Genomic DNA, 24932 nt, shown 5'->3' on the forward strand with positions numbered 1-24932 from the left:
CATTCTGGAGTCAGATTGCCTGGATTTGTATCCTAGCATCACCCCTTACTATATGTGTGACTTTATTTAAGTTAACAACTGTAAGCCAGAGTTTCCTAAACTATTAAATGAGATACACTGAATAGATACAACATAGTATTGTTATGCCCTTTCAAAGAGAAAAACATGTAAATTTCTCAATAGAGCAATGGCTGCATGTATTTTATAAAGACCAGACACTATTATTACTTTAACAAAAACAGTTTAGTTTATAATTATGATCGACTATTCCTTGTTGACTATTCTTGTCTCATTTAAGAATTCAACTCAACTTATGGGGGAATATGGACTTCGTGCCAGTTACGTCAGTGTCTGAACTAATGGATCTGCAGTGTACATAGTGTGTGCTCTTGGTGAAATTAGTTATCTTTTCTGAATTCATAATATTCACTTGTCAGAGGTGATTTAGCTACTTATCACAGCTAACTCAATATAATAAAATCCTATGTGATATGAAGTAGCTCTAGTAAATGTATAGCTCTAATAATGGTAGTATTTTTACTTTATTGCCTCATTCTTCCTTTGTGATTAAATATGCACAGAGCATGTTAGATTTCATGAGAGTTTAAGTCTTCTAATGATACCAGGTTATCCATTAGATGCTTTAGTTAAAAACTTATGAAAGGTAATCTTGAAATATGTATTTACATATGTCTGTATGTATGCATATACACAAAAATATACATCTACACACAGATCCTTAACAAGCACAGGGAGAAAAATAAATTTATATGGAAAACTTCTGATACTTAAAATATAGATAATTAATCCACTTTTGAATGTATTTTTAAATTCTAGTTTTCCATCCTAAAATTTCCTGGGAACACATGTATACTTCTACAGTAGTCTTCTACTCAGGCAAATACACACACACACACACACACACACACACACGCACACACACACACACTTTAGAAGAACTGTTCTCATGTCAAAGAACAAATATCTTTAGAAATGCTAAGGAGGGTGGCTGGGTGGCTCAGTGGATTAAAGCCTCTGCCTTCAGCTCAGGTCATGATCTCAGGGTCCTGGGATCAAGCCCCCCATCAGGCTCTCTGCTCAGTGGGGAGCCTGCTTCTCCGTCTCTCTCTGCCTGCCTCTCTGCCTACTTGTGACCTCTGTCTGTCAAATAAATAAATAAAATATTTAAAAAAAAAGAAATACTAAGGAAATTGAAATTGACCCATTTACCCCTATAAAAAATACATTGATTAAGTATCTGTGGACTAAAATATCTATGACTAAAAATATTACTTATTTATAGCTTACTTGAAAAATAAATGTGCTACTCAAGAATGAGCTTGGGTATCAGTCTACAAATATTTTTGTTCTTTAAGTTCTTAAAAATCAATCTGAAGAAATGTCTATATGAAAAATTATCAGGAAATCTCTAAAAAGATTAATGACAGAAGTACTGAACCAAGTTTCAAATTTATTTTTCTGGAATAATTGCAAAATACATATAATAGATTCAAATTGTGATTTCTATTACCTAATAATTATTTTATCATTTTACTTAAATTATATAAAGTGCTTAAAGTTGCTGAGCCTGGAACTCCTTGTCTAAAAAATTTGAATAGTTTCATTCCAATACGTGATTATAGAGATTATATATGACACTCTATATAAAGTACAACAGCACAGTCTATACCTTAAAGTTGATGTGAGTGTGTGTATATAATATATTATATATATATATGTATATATAAATTTCACAAATAAGATATTTAGGTCAATTAAATATTGTGAATCTATGTATATTTTTTAAGCAAGATAAGATAGTCTATTGATTGAATTCAACAAAATCCTTGTATCACTTGGTAAAACATATTTACAAGAGAAATTACTGTATTTAATTTTGCTGATGCCTTTGCTTTTCTCTAAGACTCAATTTTTTAACAAAAGCATATACTCTTAATAATATTCCCTATATACACCTATGTATTTGTGATATTATTGGACATAAAGTATTTGGTCTGTTGATGTCAGCATTTATTTTTACTTTAAAGTTTCTTTTTATTGAGGGATAATATTTCAAAAAATGCTATGAATATTTTTTCCTTGTTATACTTTCGTCAGCATTTTCACATATGTATCAGATAGATTAAGGGGGGAAAATGGCAATACAACCCGAAGGCTGAAAGTTTAAATGCAAGAAAGACTAGAAATAGAGAAGCCATAGTTGTCATAGCAACATAATCTTGCTATATTCATATTATCCTTTTCCACACAAGAAGAATTTTCAAAGCTCCATAGAGTTGTTCCAAGTAGTAGGGGAGTGAATCCTGTGTGCATTTAATATAGAACTTTAAGGTGCTCTTAATACAGCCCATCTTCAGTAGAAGCAACACTGTACTTGAAATTTAATTCAGATAATATAATCATTTAGAGAGATCTCCAGTAATACATTCTTTATGAGATAATGTATAGTTAAGACTACCTTTTTGCTTTTTTCCAGGACACATGAAGACAGAAGCATCTCATAGTAAAATTTTAGAATTATTCCAAGGTTTTACTAAACCTGATTCTTTTATTTCCCAGCTGCTTTCTTCTGGTTTTTATAAAAATCAGCACGTATTATGCATCTTCTTTCACCAGTGAATATTATATATTTTATCTTCCATGTTTAATTTTGAGCCTTTCTAATCTTTTGATATACCTATTTTCACTTTAAGATATATTGAGAAATGAATAATATCATGCACACACAAATTCCACACTCTGACTCTACCTAATCTTTTGCTAGAAAATTAATAACAAAAATAACAAACAAAAATTTTACATAGAACATAATCAACTATGAAATTCAAAAGATCATATTTAGTTTTATTTCGGAAATACTATTTAATGAAAAATACACATACTCATTCAAGCCCATAGAGAATTATACAAATGCCAAGCCACAGTATAACAATATATCCTACTCTTTTTCCCATTAATTTCCTTTCTTCCCATTCAGCTTAAAGTTATTAGAAAGAATTTGTCCAGTTCCAGATAAAATGAGATACTTCAGGGAATGGATTAAATGGTATAAAGGGTATTAGTTGTGACCATCTGGGAAGAAATGTAGTTTCTGGAGAGTCTGAAAATTGTACTGCAAGGACATCATAGATTGAACACAGCCACAGAGATGCCCAATGAGAATTGAGAATGTGAAATACTGAGTAGCAGTCAGAAATTGCTCAGAGTAGGAAAGAACTACAGAGGAGGCACAACAAGGTCCTAGTACAAGATCTCTCAGCAGATTGCTTGGCTATGGGCCTCATGACCCTTTAGGAGAGTAGACATTACTTTATTTAAGGTCAGTGGTAATAGTCTACTTTACCTAACATTTGCTTGTTCCAGTTTGATTTATTATTGTATCCCATGGTTATGACACCTGCCTTAGTAAATATTGAGAAAAGCATTTTCTTAAAATACAGCCATGTTGACAATGTCTGGTTCAGCCCTGAGAAAAATGGCTCTTCCTCAGATTTGACACTTCTCCTTTGATGCTGTTATGCCCAAATAACTGAAATAGTAAAGATAAAGAGCAACATCTCTCTCTGCTACTCTTCACCATATCTTGATAAGTAGATACCTAACATGTAAGAGAAATTTTGCTATTGTCCAAGACATAGCTCCTAGAATTTGTAGAGATTTTAGAGAATGGTAATCTCTTAAATTATGACAAATATGCAATAATATACAATTTTAAAGGGACATGCTATTTGAAATGTCATCAACTCATATAAAAACAATGCATTTTTTACCATAATGGGCCAACATGTTAAGAAATGCTAATTCAAATGGAGTAAAACAATGAAATCCCACAAAATAGGGATTTAACACACTAATGTGTATGTTATTTTGAAAGCATAACACAAAAGCAGTAAGTTACAAATTCACATTATACTCTCTGAGTACTTAGATTTTGACACTTTACTTTTTTCTAGTTTTAATTGATTTTTTTTTCAAATGTACAAGAAGAAGAAAAATCTTCATGTTACACAACTGTTCTAAATAAATGTAGTGGGTTTTAGAAAAGCTGTTTGTTCATTCACCAATTCTGATGTACCCTTGTTTATTTTATGCAAGGTAATCTATAACTATACATTAGTATTCATTACTCTATATAGATCTTTTAAGGTAGAAATCAAGGTTAAAGTGAAACATCAAATGTCAATATAAAATACAGTATGTTTTTTTAGGTTTAAAAGAATTTTCATATGTAATTTTATTTTATAATCACTTTCACTAAAAAAGATTCAGAGTTAATGTGTAAAAAAAACTTTATTTAGGACCTACTTATTTTTTTTTTACTACAACAAAACATATTTAATATAATTTGTTTGAACTTAAAATATTTATGTTCTGAATTGAAGAAAAAAAATTCTGAGCCCCATAACACTACTTACAATCTGTATGAATAGCCATTCCCTGACCTTTTCTTATTTTTATTTTTTTTTCCGGGACAAATGTTATTTTTAAGAATCTAATTTATCATTTCCTACATGTGTATTTTAAAAGAAAACAAAAATGTTTCTGCTATTTCTGAACAACAAAAAATCAGAAACATATGATGAAATAAGCATAAAACTTTTATATGACAATCTAATTATGGAAATACAATGTAAACTGCTGGAAGAGTCATGTAAGAATTCTATCCACCCTCACTCCAGCAAAAAACAATAATGATTGGTGAAAATAATTTTAAAAAAATCTCTGGAAAATTTCCTAAAGACATATTTAAGTGAAAAAAAAAATCTATTAAATCTGTGTAAGAAAAGCCAGAGTCTATGGCATCTGAGCCAAGACCTGCTCTACTGCCTCCCCAGTTTATCATAAATGGAGATTTGTTTTTGGTCATTGAAGCCAAGAATACATCACTTCATCTTTGCCCTGGCTTTTAGTCCACTGCTACAGTATCTTCCTAGGAGGGGAGAACACTACCATTTCTCATCATCTCATGCAGAGGCTCTATTCTAGACAAGAGGAGCTAAGAGGACCAGAATCTCTTCCTCCATTCAGTTCCAACTTGTAAGGTGGAAGCTCCACCCAGTAGGCAACAGGCTGAGAATACTGGGGCCCAGAAGGCCCTCATGCAAAACAAAACAAAACAAAACAAAAAAACAAACAAAGCAAAAAATCAAAACAAACAAACAAACAAACAAAATCAGAGGCTCCTCCCTTACTCAACTTCTTGCTCATTAAGCAAGGTTGTCATTCTAAGAAAATTCCAAGAAAAGCTTGCCACTATGCCCGCACCCATCTCTGGAGCAGGGGCACAGATTTGGTGGAAGAGGAATCAATCAGAACAGGTGATCATGTAATCCTAAAAGACAGTGTACATGCATATTTCTTCCTTCTTGTTTAAACTGAATAAAAAACAATTATATAAAGCAATATGTAAACAACTGCATTATTGGGACTATAATATATAATATATATTTGACAATAACAGCACAAAATAAAAAGGTGAAAGCTAAGCTGAAGTAAGGAAATAACTCCAAATGGTAACTCAGATTCACAGCAACTGATGAAGAGAACCAGAAGTGGTAAATAAGAAGGTTGGGGAGCCTGGGTGGCTCAGTGGGTTAAGCCGCTGCCTTCGGCTCAGGTCATGATCTCAGGGTCCTGGGATCGAGTCCCGCATCGGGCTCTCTGCTCAGCAGGGAGCCTGCTTCCCTCTCTCTCTGCCTGCCTCTCCATCTACTTGTGATTTCTCTCTGTCAAATAAATAAATAAAATCTTTAAAAAAAAAAAAAAAGAAGGTTAATACAACAGGCCCTATAGACAATTAACTGCTCTCCTTTCCTTTTCTCAGATTTAAAAAAAAGATTTAAAAGTATTTAAAGGATTTAATCGTAAGAATGTATTTTGAGTTTCAAAATATACAGATCCAATTTCCATAACACTAATAATATTTAAGAAGTGGGAATATGGGATAAGGATACAGAGAAGTAAAGTTCCTATTCTCACTGGAATAAATCAGAAGTAGATTCTGGTAACTTAAGATATACATAGGAAGCTCTACAGTAAACATTAAGTAAATGGCTCAAAAATATACTATGAAATCACTTAAATATTTAAGAGAATATCCTAGAAAATATTCACTTAATTAAAAAATAAAAGCATTAAGACAAAACAAACAAAAGGAACTGAAACATACAGAAAAAATAAAAGAGCAAATATAAATCATCAATAACAATATTAAGTGTGAATGAATTAAACAATAATATCAAGAGTCAGAGTTGACTGGATTGAAAAACTATATGCCACTGCAGAAGACACATTTAAGAATCAAAGATACAAACAGACTGAAAGTAAAGGATAGAAAAATATGCTATAAAGAAGAACAATCATAAGAAAGCTGTAGATAACACCAGTATCAGATAACTTAGCCTTTTAAAACAAAAACCTTTTGTTAGAGATAAAAAGGTTTTGTTCCTTGTTTTTTGTGTGTGTGTGTGTGTGTGTGTGTGTGTGTGTTTTTTTTTTTTTTTGGAGGGGGGATTTTTGTAATGAAAGAGGTCAATATATGAGTAATCTGTAACAATTACATATACGTACATACCTCACAAGAACTCCAAACCCCACATCCAACAACATGGATAGAACAATTGCACAGTACATACAAAAGGAAAAGATTTGGCCAACATTAAAAACTAACTATAGGGGCTCCTGGGTGGCTCAGTGGGTTAAGCCTCTGCCTTCAACTCAGGTCATGATCTCAGGGTCCTGGGATCGAGCCCCGCATCCAGCTCTCTGCTCAGTGGGGTGCCTGTTTCCCCTCTCTCTCTGCCTGCCTCTCTGCCTACTTGTGATCTCTGTCAAGTAAATAAATAAAATATTTAAAAAAATAAAAATTAAAATTAACTATAGCTACAGATATGTAGGAAACACTTCACCCAACAATAGCAGAATAATCATTATTCTCAAAGCACAGGAAACATTGCCCAGAATAAATTATATATCATAATACATGTTTCAACATATTTAGGACTGGCTAACACAAAGTGTGTTTTCTCACCACAACAGAATAAGAAATCAGTAAAAGAAAAAATTGGGGAAATTCACAAATGTATTAAGATTAAACAAAACTATCCCAAATAACCAACAGGTCAAAGAAAATATAGCAAGGGAAATTTTAAAAATAGTTGAAGGATAATTAAAATGTAGACACATATACCAAAACTTTGGGATGAAGCCAGTCTAGGATTTAAAGAAAATTTATAGCTGCAAAAGATTATATTAAGAAGGAAAAAGGGGAGCCTGGGTGGCTCAGTGGATTAAGCCGCTGCCTTTGGCTCAGGTCATGATCTCAGGGTCCTGGGATCTAGTCCCGCATCAGGCTCTCTGCTCAGCAGGGAGCCTGCTTCCCTCTCTCTCTCTGCCTGCCTCTCCATCTACTTGTGATTTCTCTGTGTCAAATAAATAAATAAAATCTTAAAAAAAGAAAAAAAGGAAAAAAAAAGCTCAAATTAATAACCTAATCTCCCATGTTTAAACACGCAAAAAAATGAACAAACTAAAGCTAAAGTAAGCAGAAGGAAGACAATATATTTAGAGAGGAAACTAATGAAATTGAGGCTAGAAAATTAGAAGCCATTACTTAAACCACAAGTTGTTTTTTTGAAAAGAGAAAAAAACCTGAAAAACAATTTAAATACACTGACCAAAAATAAAATGAGAAAAGATTCAAACCATTAAAATCAGGAATGAAAGAGGGGACACTATTACCTACAGGAATCAAATGAATAAAAGGGATTATTCTAAACAACTCTATGCTAAAAATTTACATAATTCTGATTAAACAAATTCCTAGAACAACAAAAACTCTGTAACTAGCAGATTAAGAAATAGAAAATATGAATAGACATATAATAAATCCCAGGTTTGAATTCATAATTTAAGAACTTCATACAAATTAAGCCCAAACCCAGATAGCTTCATTGGTGAATTCCTTCAAAAATTTGAAGAAAATTAGTAGTAATTCTTCACAAATTCTTCTTAGAAACAGAAATGAAGAGACTATTTCTCAATTAATTCTATATTGTCAGTATTACCTCAAAAGCAAAATTCAAGAAACACAAGAAAGCTACAGATCAAAATTTCTTAGGTATATAGACACTAAATTCTTTCTTTCTTTTTTTTTTTTTTTAAGACACTAACACTCTTACCAAAATAGTAGCTTACCAAATTCATCAATTCACAAAAACAATTCCACATCCTGACCAAGTAGGATTTATCCCAGGAATGCAAGACTCATCAAACATCCTAAAGCTAGTTATTTACAGTATATTATATTAAGAGAATAGATAAAATCATCTCAGTAGATGCAGACCAAGCAGTTGACAAAACCTCATACTCCTTCATGATAAAAACACTAAACAAACGGTATAGAAGAGAACTTTCTCAACCTGATAAAAACCCAGCAAATGTTATATGTAATGTTGAAAGATGAAATGCTCTCACACTGAGGTCAGGGATAAGACAGGTATGTTCAGACTTGTCAGTGTTATTTATCAAAATAATGGTGGTTTTAGCCAGGGAAATTGGGCAAGAAAATGTAATAAAATATAGCCAGACTGGAAAGGAAGCATTAAAACTTTATCTGCAGATTGTATGATCCTTTATATAGAAATGTAAAATGAAAGCACAAGGTTAATGGGTATATTATTGCACAGAGAGCAATTGTTTGTCTACATAATAGCAATGAGCAAACTGAAAATGAAGCTAAGAAAATAATTCCAATAATGATACCATCAAACGAAATAAAATATCTAGGAATGATTTCCACAAGAGAACTATAAAACTTATTCCAAAAACTACAAAACAGTGCTGAAAGAAATTAAAGAGAACCCTAATATATGGAAATCCACACAAGGAGTGGTTGGAAAACAGGGATGAGATTAGGTCAGAGATTGATGATGTTAAATGTATACTATGTGTTAAATGAAAAATAAAAAGCGATTAAATTGACAGGTGGCTCTTTGAAAAATTATCAAAAATTATCAAAAATTATCAAAATTATCAAAAATTGTGTAATACTGGCATGTAGCCATGTTTTTTTTGTTTGTTTGTTTTTTGTTTTTGTTTTTTTTTTTTTTTTTTTTTTGCTTTTGCTTAGAGTGAGCTAACATGGCAAGGACTGATTTTCCAAGGCTAAAAAAATTAGGTATAATTTTCCTAGCAACTTTTCAAAAATGACTGAAGAAGTATCTTTGCAAGACAGTGGTTGACATACGCAACTTAGAGAGATATAAAAGGCAAAGAGAAGAGAATAATTCCTGGCCATTATAAAAATTTACAAAGCAAATTGACTGATGGTTAAGTTTCAAATTAAATGAGCAACTAAAATAATGTTGACCAGCTCAAATCCCAGAATACCTCCTCTTCTACAAGACCTATGTATAAATTTTTAATACATTCTGAAATCTCAAAGAAACATATCTCTTTGATGAATTTTATTCTCTTTTGTCTTTCTTGAGGTAGGGTGAGTCTCTGGATTTGAAGACTGAATTATTCTTTAAAAATTCATTTTTAGTACCCCTGAAGCAAATGATACATTATATGTTAATATTTTAAAAAATTCTTAATTTTAATTTGAGCAATCATTTCTATTTAACTGGCTACCTACCTATTTACCTATTATATATATATAATATACATATATATATATTATATATATATGCATATATATAGATATGGGTATCTTTATCTATAACTAGTTATCTCTACCTACCTATAAAATTCTAAGAACTGTTATTTATTTATTTATTTTTCCAATAACCTTGTTCCAAGATAGCCTATTACTGGACCATCTTCTTGTCTCTCACTCATTTAGATCTTTTAAAGATCCTTTTCTCTTGTTGTAATGAAGAAATGTGCATTTGGGATCATTTTAATGTGTCTCGTGTTTTAACCACGGCCTTTCGTCACTGACAGGGGCTACAGCCAGGGTTTTCTGTGGATGACAGATACTGTTTTAATGACTTCGCCTTGGAGTACCTATAGGAGTTGGAGTCAGAAAAGCACTCCATGCTCTCCATTTTTTTTAAGTAAAGTTTACATATTGAGTTCCAATCTCCAAAGTCCTCCCTACTCCCATGAAGATAAATCAATTCATTAAGAAGTATTTTCCCTAAATAAAAGTTGTTTGAATTTGAAACATTAAAAAAAAAAAAAAAAGAAAAGAAAGTATTTTTCCAGTTCAAGTAGAGGAAATTTAATCTACTGCACATTTTGGGTGGAAAGCACTGGAGGGAAGGGCAAAGGCGGAAATGTGGTGAAATATGTAAAATGACATTCCAAAGAATTTTAGAAAACCACTCTGATCTCTGTGCTCTTCCTGGTTTAGTTGTCCGTATTTATCTAACCCAGGGTTTTTCTGTGATAAAAAAACAGCTCCTGCTTCTAGAGAAGCCTTCTCTTGTAGATGTTCTGAGGAGGATCCTTTGATCCTTAATATCCAACAGTGTTGCTCTGCCTGAGTTTTGTCTTCCTAAAATGCATCAGGGATTACAGGTGTTCTTTCCTCTGGTCACTCTCTGTTATTGTAGCAGTTGGATTTGTTGCCTTTTGAAATACTTCCATTCCTGACGCTTCAAGAGTGTTTCTTGGGGGGGAAATCACTAAATACGTGCCCAGTAAGACTTTGAAAATTGAAACTCCACAATAGCTTCAGGGTACAAATAATTATACACCTGATTCATTTTTTCCATTTTATATGGAAACATAATTTAGAAGGTAAATGGAAATATTTTTGATAGTTTACTTTCATGAGATATGTCATATTGTCCAAAATATAATTCAAGTCATTGCCATCTCAAATTGCATTTATTGTTTTAAGTTCACTTCCCCCACCCCCCATAGAACATTTTAGCCTCCATTACTAAGTATTTCATACTAGTATGAACTAATAAAATTGAATTATGCGTACTTAGGTTCCCAACAAGGTCACTTTCTCTGTGACCTTAAGAAAGTTCCTTAAAACTTTCAGATGTATGAAATAGGGATAACATGATGCTGCTAGACCTTGCTCGATGTAGAAAGGAATGACATTAAATTGGATGTCTTCATCATGGATTAATATATTTTAAGATGTCAGATTTAAATAGAATTTATGATTTCTCAATTGTAGTATTAAATAATTTGCTTTGGGCAAAAACAGGAATAGGTTCATATGTAATTGGTATTAATATTCTGGAAAAGAATATTAATAAGAAATAAGAAATTAATTAGAAATTAATAAGAAATTAATAAGAAATAAGAATATTTCTTATTCTCTAATAAGAAACAAAATGTCCTTATTTATATGCAGATTCCTTACATTGCAGTGTGGTCTTATATACCTGGAAACTGAACTAACACTGTATTTCTCAGGAAAAGAAGCTCCTTTTCCTTAATTTTATGCCACTTATTTATATAACATGGATCTCATTCACTATTCTTCCAGGGGATTTTCTTTGCTTGAATTACTTCACTAATTTGTTCAGCATTAACCTCATTTCCTACATGGTCAGAGTGTTGTTCTTTTATATGCACACAATCATGTAGTTACGCTGAATAGACCGTCTCTACTTACATATTCATTAGGTACAAGAAAAACTCAACTTCAATTATGTCTTAGGGTGAGTTGTTCAAGAGGCTATTTTTTGTGATTCTCATTCTGTTTATAGTACTGACTGTTGGAAGTCATTGTTAAATATTTATTTGATGTTTACAATGCACTAAATAGTAGGTTTCCTTGAAACTTTATTTAAAAGAAAAAGCATAATACCTAGAACACATATAAGAACCACATAAGACATTAGCTGTAATTGAAATTTTGCAAAGTGACAGTAAAATGAGATTTATATGATTGAAAACACATATTAATTTGACTATTTTGGGCCAATATCTAAATAAATATAACATTTTTATTATGGATTCAAATAAATTTTTCTCCATATAAAATTATTATTTTTAGAGCTGACATATCTGGGATATAGTCTAACTGGGGCGAAAGTATGGCAAACACAATCATGTATATCTTGGAATCTGTTGTAATTTCTTTCTGCAGATGTGTTTTTTTTTTTTAAGATTTTATTTATTTATTTGACAGAGAGAGAGAGATCACAAGTAGGCAGAGAGGCAGACAGAGAGAGGAGGGGGAAGCAGGCTCCCTGCTGAGCGGAGAGCTTGATGCTGGACTCCATCCCAGAATCCTGTGATCATGACCTGAGCCGAAGGCAGAGGCTTTAACCCACTGAGCCACCCATATAATTCCATTTCCCTAGAGCCAAGAGGGGAAAGGATTAAGTTGAACAGTTTTGTAAATCAAAGAACATTTGTGTATTACCATTCACTAGGCTAAGATTATCTGCGGAACTTTGGTCTCTTAAATGAAGTATTATGAGACTTATTGCAAGAAAGATTATGTCTTGAAAAATAATGCATCAAATAAATATTGCTATATTTTTAAATAGTGCTATTTATAAAATCAGTGTGTAACAGAATTCAGAAACAATGAGATTTCAAGTGCCTTCTCCACTCTAATTTCAAAATCTCCTACAATATGACATCTTATTTATGTAAAACAAAAGATTTTAGGAAATATTTGAAACTGACATTGAACATAACTCAAAAGAGATCTAATCTGAAAGCTTTTGAGAAAAATTAATTATGTATTTGAATGTGGGAAGCATCCATTGTTTTCTTTGGAGTGTATCATCCTGTCTAAAAGTAAGCCCACTTGAGGGAGAATTTCGAAAGGACTTTTGATGAAGAAGAGAAGTTTTTATGACACGTATTCAAGATTAGGCCCAGGGATTGTCTACCCTTTGAAAATCTGTAGCAACTATATAAAGACTTTGCTTTTATATTATTAATTTAAATATGCATGTTTGTAGAGATTTAAGGTACACTTAATGAAACAAAGTAGATTATTTCCCATCTTTGCTATGTTTATTATTAGCATTATGTCTGTTAGGATTAGCAAATATCAGAAAATTGCAAATCAAATGTTGAGAGGAAGAAGGAGCAACACTTTCATGCATTTCCTTCATAGGATCACTGACCCTGTCCCACAGCTGTCTTAACACTCTGTCTTCTACACCACACTTGTCATCATTGTGTCAAGGATTCAGTCCTCTGCCAATCCTTAGCAGAGGTATGAGCTCACCATGACTTGGGTTGGAATGGGTATCAGGGAGTCACCCAAAAAGACCTCCATGTAAGATTTCATTATTTTGACTGAAGACAAACTAGGAATCTTAACAACAGAAACAACAGAAGCAAAAACAAGAGTTTTATAGTCAGTGTGATCAAGGTCCTAAGAACCTGAGGGGCTGGAGTATGCTGACATAGGAGTAAGAAACCCAAGGTGGAATAGTATTAAAAAAAAAAAAAAAAAAAAGGAAAGAAAGAAAAAAAACAAGAATCCACATGGCTTGCTCTAATGAAAGCAAGCTAATAAAGAATTAGGATGGGCCTGACCTTCAGAAAGGTTGTGTAAAGGTCCTCAAGAAAAAATAAATAAGAAATGGATTCCTCGGCCATTTCTCTATAGAAGATGGTCCAACATATAATTTGTAAACATTTCTCTGCCCCGGAAGTCTTCATTCTCTACTGTGGACGTGTAAATGAAGAAACTATCAAACCAACAAAACAGGCTGCTCAGACTAAATAACACAGGCATAGTAGTGGACACTGATACACACACATTCACATTCTTTTATGAGATGGTTAAGCTTATGTGTCAAATTGACTGGGCCACAGGGTGCCCAGATACTTGGTCAAACATTCTTCTGGGTATTTGGGTGAAGATATTTTAGTATGAAACAAAGTTTTAAATGTATAGACTGAGTAAAGCATACTGTTTTCCCTAATGTGGGTGGGCATCACCCAATCAGTTGATGGTCTCAACAGGACAAAGAGGCTAATCCTCTGCTGAATAAGAGAATTTCTCCTGCTTGATTTTGAGCTGAAACATAAGCTCTTCCTGGATCTTGAGCTAGTAGGCCTTCTTACTAGACCCAAGACATCAGTTCCCATGATTCTCAGGCCTTCAGACTCAAACTGGAACTACACATTAGAGCCTAGGTCTGCAGTTTATTGACTCACCATGAAGATCTTGGTGATCTTCATAATCATGAGTCAAATCCTTACAGTAAATCTCTATCTATCTATCCATCTATCTACCTATACATCTATATCTATCTATGTATCTTTATATAAAAGAAGTGTAGATATCTATACATATATATAGATATAGGTGTATAAATAAATATATATATGTATAAATATAAGATCTCTCTATATAAATACATTCTGTGGTTCTGTTTCCATTAGGCATACAATCTCATGAGAGAATATTCTTGGGTGACAGCAGTATTGGTGTAACAAACTGTAACAAAAATGATGCAAAGATGATCAGACACATTTGTCTTCCTTGAATGCTAACAAATTAACACAAAGTGCTATTTTCTTTGGGTTGTACTCATCTAGATTTTTAGCATTCTTTTTTTTTTTTTTTTTTTTTTTTTTTTTTTTTTTTTTTTTGATTTTTAGCATTCTTATTTCAAGGACTGCATGTTCAGGTTACAATTTGAGGGAAGATAAATTATTAAAGATAATTATACATAAAGCATTATACTGATCATTTTACTTATAGTCTATAATAGTTACATATTAAAATATTAACCTTATTGTATTTTATATGTGAAGTATATATTAACCTATTAAAGTCAGCAATACATTTTTAAAATCCTCCTCTGTTACAGTAATTTTTATCTCCATCTCATGAAAAAAAAATACAATATCTGTATTAAAACAATCAAACTCCTTAATAGCTGACATTATTTCACACTAACCATAGCTGACATTTAGTAACTGTTTCTGACTGCCTGAAGTATTTCTTACATGGTATGTCATGTTCAGGAGTTTACTGAGTCAGGTTTCTACTGTTAGACATTCTCTTATTTGAAATGTTTTTGTAATATTTCCTTAGAAATGGAATTTATGGTTCAAAGAGTATGTGTATTTTTTAGTAGTTTTGACATGAGAACGACAAATCGCCTTACTAGAGTATGTATGTCCTTGAATCGCACCAGTATTATAGAACAGACTCCTTTGTCATCAAATCCTGGAGAATGCTCTTAACATTTTACAAATCCATTTTTATCATTAAAAAATATTCACTAATTTGAATTTGGTTAATTGTTATTTCTAATTGGTAATTAAAAATTCATCTTTTTATGTTTTTAGCCTATTGTTCTATTGAGGAATCTTTTTTTGCCCTGACACCTAAGAATGTTTTATAATTTAAAAGTACTAATAGTGTATCACCTTAAAAGGCATGCCTCTCTCAGAAACTTTACAGATAGCCATCCCTAGTTTTGTTTTTATATTTAAATCTTAAGCATTTATCTCTGCACATGGCATCAGGTAAGCATTTTACTTCTGTTTTTCCAAACCATCTGGCAATCCACTAAAAACATTTATTAATTTAGTCATTTTTTTTTAATCATGGACTTGAAATGTCCCTTTTGTCATAATGTTGATGTGTGCAGGGTTGAAAAGAAGTGTTCTTCCACTTACTACCTACCTGTGTGACCCCTGGGAAGCTCAGAGATATTAGTCTCTGTGTCATCTATAAACCTGAATACTAGTACATACCTGATTGGGTTGATATTAAAAATAAGTTAATCTATTAGATGTCCATCAACAGATGAATGGATAAAGAAGATGTGAGATTATATATATATATATATATATATATATATATATAGTGGAATACTATGCAGCCATCAAAAGAAATGAAATCTTTTCATTTGCAATGACATGGATGGAAGTGGAGGGTATTAGGTTGAGCAAAATAAGTCAATCAGAGAAAAACAATTATCATATGATCTCTCTGATATGAGGAATTTGAGAGGGAGGGAAGGGGGCTTTAGAGAGTAGGGAAGGAAAAATGAAAAAAGATAGGATCAGGAGGGAGACAAACCATAAGAGACAATCTCATGAAACAAACTGAGGGTTGCTGGGGGTGGTGGGGTAGTGATGGGGTAGCTGAGTTATGGACATTGGAGAGGGGATGCGCTGTGGTGAGTGCTGTGAAATGTGTAAGCCTGATGACTCACAGACCTACACCCCTGGGTCAAATAATATATTATATGTTATTTTTTTTTTAGATATCTAAAGAAAATAAGTTAATCTATGTATGAGGAAAACTTGAAAAGAGCTTAGGACATAGTTAATGTAGTAATTAACTCTTGAATAGCTAACTATATGTATATATTCTACTATAAAATGTATCTAAACATTAGGTCTTCTAGAATTATTGACCCCTCTTTGGCCTACTTATACTTACCCTGGAATGAAACTTTATTTCTCCTTTACAGTGTACTCACTAAATCATGTCACAAATGTCATGCCATTCTTATTCAAATATCTCTTCATTGTTCTTCTATAGGTAAAAATTAGCATCATTATATCAACTTCATTTTCAAATGAAGAGTGAAGCAAACTAATAAGTACCAAACGGGGATGTTTTTAATTGTCATGGTGTTAAAGGTTAAGATCTGTGTGTGAGGATCTGTTTTCAAAATTACATTTTTTTCACCAAGGAACACCCAAGTCATACAATTTAAAATAGTGTTTAGTTTGTTGTTGTAGCAACAAAGCTGTATTCTTACAAAGACACTGCAATTTAAAAGGTCAAGAATATTTACAGTGTGTGAAATAAAATAACTGACCCAAATCTGAAATATAATGATTGGTTCATCTGCCAAATGAAAGAAATATTTTAGTAGGATTTCCAAAGTGTAATGTGAGAATATAGCATGGAAACAATTTGCATATATGGAAGTTATATCTCTACCAAGTATCACTTAAAGTAGACAATTAATTGAAACACAGCCTGGCACACTGCCTATCTTCCTTTTGTTAATTGGTCTTCAGAGGCTATTTGGAGATATCCAAGTATCACTCCCCCAAACGCCACAACAATAGCAACAATTTAAAAATAAATGAGGTCACCTTCCTTTTCTACTAATGAGTAGTGCTAAAAAGTGACATAAGGAAGAAAGAGCAAATATCACGGTTTTCCTATGTTTAGACCTGATTTAACAGAGATGTGTCAAAAATGGTGTAAATATGGATATGTTGTCAATTTTGCCAAAATAGAGAATTTAGTATTTTGACTTGAAAAAACCAATAACAAGAACAGTTAACGATTACAGGTGTGCTTGTATCTATTCATTTCAACTTGTTTCTGGGGACAGCGTATATTTAAAGCCAAATGTTTTTGTTTGGAAATTTAATAAGCAATAGTATTATGTTTATCTACTCTTCTTCATTGAATTTCTAATACCTGTCACTGTGATGCATTAAATTGTTATTTATTATACATCTTTTAAGCCAGTATCATAAGGCAATTTATCAAATCAGCACGCTACCTAGTTCTGTGTAAAGTACATTTATAAAATTCTATGGTAAGCTTCAATAAGAAAATTTACCTTCAGGTGTTTACATTAGAATTTTTACAACTCAGTATGGTACCTGAGTGGCTCAGTCGGTTGAGTGTCTGACTCTTGATTTTGGCTCATGTCCTGGTGTCAGGGTTGTGATAGTCTACTTGTAATCCTCTCTCTCCCTCCCCCGCTCCCCTTCCCCCTGCTTGTGCATGCACTCCCTCTACAAATGAAATAAAATTAAAAAAAAAATAAATTTTACAACCTAGACTATGACTACATGAAACAAAAGCACATATTCATTATCTGATAGGCACACACAATAGCAGGCTCCCAAAGGCAGATCTACACAAAACCACTGATAGAAACTTAGAAGAGTGATAATTGCTTAACTAGGGGGAGGTACTGGTTAACTTATATTTCACCAACATCTCCTGATACCTACCTTCATTCTGATTCCCTAGACCATGTCCCTCAGTGCTTCTAAATCTTTCAAACAAGGGCACCTGGGTGGCTCAGTGGGTTAAAGCCTCTGCCTTCGGCTCAGGTCATGATCCCAGGGTCCTGGGATCAAGCCCCCCGCAGTGGGCTCTCTGCTTAGCAGGGAGCCTAGTTCCTCCTCTCTCTCTCTGCCTGCCTCTTTGCCTACTTGTGATCTCTGTTTGTCAAATAAATAAATAAAAATAAAATAAAACAAAGAGTACTTTAACATTAAATATGGGGAAAGAACAAGTTAAAACTCAAAATGTAAGGCCACATAAAAATTAATACAAAAATGATGAAAATGTCTATTATCATAAGTTGATTTATAGAGAGGTTTTAACCATAATCAGTAACTTGTGATTATTAGAATTATGGTGACATTTAAGCATTCAAAGCAAATATCGAAATAAATTAATACTGTTACTCAAGTGGGTATTTTGTCCTCCTTTATAAGCAGTTCGATTATAACCGAAGTCACATATAGAGTTCTTTGTGGCTCAAAATTTTTAGTCCTTTTACTCTCAATAAGAGCCTTACAAAATAGGTGACTCACTTTATAATTCCTAGTGTTACTAACTTTGCCTTGTAATGAAATAGAATCAATAATTTCTTATTAATTATGGCTTTAGTTTTCAAAATTAATTTAGTAATGAAGTTGCAACAACCTGTGGCAGAAGGCTATGTTCACATTTTCCAAATTCTTGTATTCTGGTAATTCAGAAGCATTTGTCTCCATCTAGATAAATTAGAAGAGAAGAACAGTTTCCCATAAAAAGCATCCGTCTGCTATAATCACTTAGAGCAAAACTGATGAAACGCCAGAGTGAAAATCCTTGCCATTGGGATGGTTTAGGAGAAATAAATGTTTAAAACGTGTTCAAGAATCAAACTATTTTTTTAAATGTCTTCAAATAACATGTGTGTAAAGCTAAACCACAAGACACAAATAAAGATTTTTTTTTTTTTTTAAGAAAATGGGCAAACGTGCTGATGAGCCTAAGTTCTATTTTCTCTATATACCCGAACAAATTGATTTCCAGTGTCATGCTGTTATAAGTGAAATATTGGAGGGAGTGCTCGGACACTTCTAGGGCTGGAAGTGACTGTTGTATAAAAGAAGATGATGGAATACACGAGACATAAATGGGTAGATTGGATATAGCAAAGTGCTCCCAAAATATAGATAACACTGGCAGCACAGAAAATGAGAACCCGAGTAAAACATTTGTGAGACCTGAGCGGAGGAGAAAAAAAAAAAAAAATAAAAGCTAAAGATAAAAGCAAGGCCTCATAACCTTGACCTGCTCAGTATAGAATATTGTGTGAATGGAAATAAAGATGCATTTTGTTTTCTTTTGGACACTATTTCCAGACACTTAATGAAAGGCTCGGGCTATCTTTTATAATTCAAAGGGAGAGAAAGCGCACTTTTAAGATCAAAAGCAACCTGTTTTCCAACTATATGAAAGACTCAACGGCAAGTATTAGAGATACAGACGTATCTGTATTAGTGATAGAGAAATGAAATCCTAGAGAAATATTAGTAGACACTGATGATATTTTAATGATGTGATGAAATGTTGATATTAAATTCACGGTCATAGGTGCCTCCCACCAAATCTTTTCTCTAGAAATGCTGTTTCATTACATTGTCATGGGAAAATAAGAGAAAACAAAAATAATCTCCCAGAAGTATTTCGGTTTTAGGGGTGCTTTGACTTCAGTTCACCAATTGTGGGCTGCCTTCATGCAAGGTTCAATGTGCTGGAGCCACAGTTTGGGAGGCTCCCCTGGTTTGGGAGGCGGGCATAAAGAGTGTTGCACAGAATGCCTATGATGATGTGGGAAGGCAAGGCAATTTACTGACTTGGGTCTTAAACAGAATTCTTTTAAGATACTTGTGAGGAGTAGTTCATATGGCAGTATTTGGCTCTGGTGGGCATGTTGGAGCAGACAACTGAGACACTGGCATGTGAGTTGTAATTTGCTAGGAGGTTGGAAGTATAGTCAGAAGCCATAGGATAACCCAGAGCACAGAGCCACGAGGGCCTGGCACTTTAGGTAATTGGGTTCAGTGAGAAACACATCTGAAGATCATGTGAGAAATGAGACTGGAAAGGGACATATGGCACTGATGTTAGAAAATTTCCTATTGTCTTGAACCTCTTTGATTCACAGAATGCCTAATGAACATTTTGCCAAGCTGGTGCAGCATTTTATATTTTGATGAAGTGTAAAATAATGTAATTGGAACATTAGATATTTCCCCAAGTTCTCCTTAGTTTAGAACGAATGATTTAATGGTCTTTAATGACCTAAATGATAAAATAGGGGCCAGATTGTAAAATAGAGGTAGAAACGTTACTGATTTACTACAGAGAGACAAGATGATGTATATATTTTCAAGTTGATCAAATTAGTATTACTAGTATGAGTAGAGTACATCTAGGACCCAGGAAACCCAACTGGAGAAGGAAAAGATTTTAAATATCTATCGTGTATGTCATACACATTTTTCTCCATACATTGAGGGTGATCACTTCATGAAACAAAAGGCAAAACTGAATTCTGGTAGAGCACGAAAATGAGTGCTGAGAAGTAGCCTTTCTATCTGATCCTTGTTCAGAAATAAATATTTCTATCCTACTATATGTACATACCCTACTACAAATGTGCTTAATCACTATGTGATGTACCATTATCTTTGAGTTTCATAAACAGACACATACACTCATTTATATATACATGCAATTTTCCAAGTAATAAGAATTGTGAGAAATAACAATTTCTCACTCTCATTCACCACATACTCCTTAACCATTTTATGACTTGGACATATCCCTCTGGTAAACCATCATTCTTAATCTACTACACAGTTTTTCCTATGGAGAAAAATGTATGCTGTTAAAAAAAAAAACCAGCATGCTGTATTATAACTGCATATTTAAAGTTTATAATAGATATATTTGATTTAAGTTATGGAAGCAAAGTGGAAGACACATGGATTTTCTTTTTCCTTGCAGAGATTAGGAAAACAACTATAGAAACAACTATAGAAGATAACTATTTATTTATTTATTTTTTAAAGATTTTGTTTATTCAACAGAGAGAGAGAGAGATCACAAGTAGGCAAAGAAGCAGGGAGAGAGGGAGAGGAGGAAGCAGGCTCCCCGCTGTGCAGAGAGCCTGATGTGAGGCTCGATCCCAGGACCCTGAGATCATGACCTGAGCTGAAGGCAGAGGCTTAACCCACTGAGCCACCCAGGTGCCCCGAAAATTATTATTTAAACTAAGGCTGGAACATAGAGCACCACAGGAGCTAATACTGAATATGAAAACAGTGCTCAAATTATCAAGGGTCTTCAATATCATATAAAGGAAATTAGGCTTTATACTATGGAATATTCCAAGTCATTCGAAGCCTTTACACTGTGGCTATAACTTGATCTACTTTCTATATCACAAAAGTAATTGGATTGGATAGGCAAGATCAATGGGCAGAAAATCCAATTAGAAAAACATGGCGGTAGTCCAGATAAAAGAATATGATAACCTAATTAAGGCAAGAGCAATGGAATAAAACTAAAGGATCCAAAAAAAAAAAAAAAAAAAAAAAATAGGGAAGGCTGGCTGGCTCGGTCAGTGGAGTGTGCAACTCTTGATCTCAGGGGTTTTAAGTTTGAGCTCCATGTTGTGTGCAGAGGTTACGTAAATACAGAATCTTTAAAAAGAAAACTACAAGTCACAAGGTGTGGGAATGAGGATACAGTAAAAAGCCAATATCCAAACAGATATTTCTAGGTCAGAATGAGAAGGAGTTCGTGACTAATCTATCTAGGGCAGCGTAAGAGATGGAATAATGTAAAACATACTGGGAGTGTCCGGTCAGGGATACTGGTGGTGCTGTTGAAGTAGAGAATCCCGGGTGGGAATTAGACTGGGAAATTATGGGAAGAAAGAGAGTTAGGTTTTCAACAAAACAACAGTGAAGTATCTGCAGGATGTGAAGGGAAAACCGTCTGACACCTGGATGGATAGGAGGCTCTGCAGCAAAAAAGAAAGGTCACAACTGAGTATATACATTTAGGGTAGTTAACACTTAGTTGATATCTAATGTTAGGAAAACATATACTCAAAAAAAGGAGGGAGAGAAAAAATGGGGTTTATAACTCTGAAATAAAAATTAAACTTTTAAAATAAACCTTTGGGGGGCACCTGGGCGGCTCAGTCAGTTAAGTGTTTGCCTTCCATTCAGGTCACAGTCATCAGATCAGCATGAGGTCAGAGTCCCACACTGGGCTCCCTGCTCAGTGGGACCTTGCTTCTCCTCTCTCTGCCTGCCCTCCTGCTCATACTCTTTCACGATCTCTCTCCCTATCCTCTTAAATAAATAAGTAAATAAAATATTTTTTAAAAAATAAAATAACCTTAAATTTCAGAAAGTTGGGAAAATATATGACTTGAGATGCTGAGAATAGTTAATGTATTAAAAATGGAGAGAGAAGGAAAGACAAATGGTTTAACTTACAGAAAGTGGAAAATTTGGGTCATAGCTCAAAGAGGAAGTAAGAGAGACGGAAATATAATTTCTTGATGATAGCACTCATCTAAGAATATTTATAAGATAGATCAAGAGAGCCTCGTGGTCCCTTTCTGAGAATATTTGAGTGGCATGGGAATTCAGAAAGATAAATCATTACATCATGACTAAGTTGTATAAAGTCTTCAAAGTAATTTATTTTTGTCTTCCCAGAATACATGGTCTCAGTTGGTCTCTTTTTCTTATGTCAATATATGGCTAAGTCTTTTGTATTCATGGTTATTGTCACATATTAAGTTAACTAACATCACTTCTCTAGATGCCACATAAATTGCTATTTTACAGATAAAGTTAACTGTTACCTCTGGAAGATTTATCATCATTCTTAAAATAGAACAGAACAATGTCATAGAACATTAATGTCTCCTATACCCATCTGGAAGATGTTTGCTAGCACTTTCACTCGATCATTCAAATATATCTGTTGCCAAACTGCTGTCCTGTGCTCACTGATAATTCTGAAGTTATTTGGCTTGGGTATGTTGTCAGCTAGCAAAACACATTCAATAATCATACGACACTTCCCAGTAATATTTTGATATTTTATTCAAAGCACTTATGGTAAGATCCCACTATACACAATTACTATTTGTGGGATAATAGAGGGTCACTATATGTACATAAACATTCCATAACCACTGTTCCAAGTCTATTGGTACATAGAAATGCACTTGGACAATTTTCTCTACACTGCTAGCCAGCAGATGCTAGACTCTATTCTTTTTGAAAAGTGATCAGCTACAAGACTAAACCAAGTTAGCTCAATGATGCTGTGCAGTTTAAGTTAATTGCTATCATTTCCACTTAGAGATGTTCAAAAGAAAAAGCAGCAAAACTAGTACTAACGATTAAAAACTAAATGTATTATATTATAGCGACAGCTGCTATTTATTTTGCTTTTGCTTCACGGCAGGTATAATTAATATTGTTTTTAGGCATAGATTTATAAAATTTTCTCCATGGGTAGTCCCATTAGAGAAAATGTTTGCAGTCAAATACCCATGGAGATTCTTCTAATATTTGTTAAAATAGAACGTTACAGGGAGGAAAAAAAAAAAAACCTAATGTACCATGTATTAAATTAATTAACAGTAGAGTGACTTCAATAATTAGGCTTCCAAAGAAATCAAAAAGTATAAAAGCTGTATTAACAATGATTTTCATGAAGCATTATGCCTTTTCCTTCTGTACTTCTCAAATCCAGTCATATTCTGAACATGAGAATTTCCACATGTATCATTTATCAAGCTACGCCTGCTCTTTGTTTTAGGTCTTAAGGATTCAGGAGAAAAGGAAACAGATAAGGTGTTTCTCCTGGAGAGCACATTTTCCTGAAGGAGACAGACAAGGACAGTAACAAGCACGCAAACACCTAAATACATGATCATTATGTATAGTGTTAATTTCTGTGGAGAAGATAAACAGAGAAGCTAATAGGGATAGATACAGAAAAAGACAGCCTGACCTAGAATAAAATGGACATCAAGTACCTTGTGAAGAGGGGATGTTTGGGCAAAGCTCAGGATGACAACAAAGAACCAGGCATGTTAAGACCTGGCACATAAATGTCAATTACAAGGACTCTAATAGATGAATAAGCTTGATACATTCATGGAAGAGAAAGAAATTCACTGGGTCAAATACATGGAGTGAGGGAGTAAGATAGGAGATGAGCTGGTAACATAAAGAGAAGATCAGTTGAGTCTTACGAGCCTTGGTGAGAAGTCTGGATTTTATTAATGCAAAACAAAGGCATTAGAACATTTGCAGCAGGAAGATGACCTAATAGGCTGCAAAAGAAAAATAAATATATTTTGACATTATGTGCTAAGCAATTGGAAGTGGAGGAAGTGTCGAAGCCAATTGCTGTGAGAAGCCTAATGCAGAGTACGGGGGTAAAGCTGAAACAGAATAGAAAGGGAAAGAAAGAGCCAAAATATAAATGTTTATAGCTGAACAGAACACAAGTCTCCTGGACTAATTCTCTTCCAGCCCTCTAAATTTTAGCTTTAGGAAATACTATCATTCTCTCGGTTCTTATAAATATTGAGCAACAATTTATTTTGTTAACAGAAGACCAGAAAAATCAAAATCCCTATTATCTAACTTGAATCTTGTCTGTTGCAATTATTCTGCCTCTTTTCTCATTTTCCCGCTAAACAAAAGGGGAACAGGGATGATGTTTACCATTATCCATACATTATTTTTTAGAAGATTTTATTTATGCATGTATTTATCAGAGACAGAGAGAGCACAAGCAGGCAGAAAGGCAGGCAGAGGTAGAGGGAGAAGCAGACACCCCGCTGAGCAAGGAGATCAAAGTGGGACTCAATCTCCGGACCCTGGGATCATAACTTGAGCAGAAGGCAATG

Source organism: Mustela putorius, unplaced genomic scaffold (assembly GCF_011764305.1).
Source record: "Mustela putorius furo isolate JIRA1106 unplaced genomic scaffold, ASM1176430v1.1 tig00000589_pilon_pilon_pilon, whole genome shotgun sequence".
NCBI lineage: Eukaryota > Metazoa > Chordata > Mammalia > Carnivora > Mustelidae > Mustela > Mustela putorius.